Source organism: Priapulus caudatus, unplaced genomic scaffold (genome assembly GCF_000485595.1).
Source record: "Priapulus caudatus unplaced genomic scaffold, Priapulus_caudatus-5.0.1 Scaffold13, whole genome shotgun sequence".
Lineage (NCBI taxonomy): Eukaryota > Metazoa > Priapulida > Priapulimorpha > Priapulimorphida > Priapulidae > Priapulus > Priapulus caudatus.
Window position 1 is genome coordinate 48,099 of NW_014577074.1, and position 763 is coordinate 48,861.

Genomic DNA, 763 nt, shown 5'->3' on the forward strand with positions numbered 1-763 from the left:
ATGCTAATTAGTGAGGCATTGCAGGTTTCATAACATTAACTAGAAAGGTCTCTTTCAAAATGTCAATTTGAATTAGCAGTGGGAGAGGTAAGTCTTAAAAACCAAGCACACATTATATCTTAGAATTCGGATATCTCATACCCTTTGCCACTTGCCGAGATATCTGACATACAGTTATCACTTCTACATGAGTAAGATTGCATGTGAACGAAACCCCCCTGTGAGATGGCAGATGCGTGTAGTGAGAGATGTGTAGTGGCAGATGTGTAGTGGGAGGCGTTACTGTATTGACATTCTGAAATCGAACACGGATTTTGGCTGTAATGTTTAAGAGACACTTACACTCCACGCCGCACGCACGCGCGCGCATAAAAAGCCCCTTCCCATCCATTCATTAAATTTCCTACGCGTTCGTTGTTTGTCTTTCAAATTATCGCTTGCAGTAATTGGTTAACGATCGCCCGTATGTCTATATGGCGGCCTGGTCGATGGGATCCATTTGAAAATTGCGAAATTCGGACATTAGCATGATGATCCCGCCGCGTGGTGAATCCACCCTATCGCAATCGATGTCGAGTTTTTAGACATGCGTTCGAATCGTTGATGAACTGCCACTATAGCCATAAGCGAGGGATGTCACGAGAGAGAGAGAGAGAGAGAAAGAGAGAGAGAGAGAGAGAGAGAGAGAGAGAGAGAGAGAAGAGAGAGAGAGAGAAGAGAGAGAGAGAGAGAGAGAGAGAGAGAGAGAGAGAGAGAGAGAGAC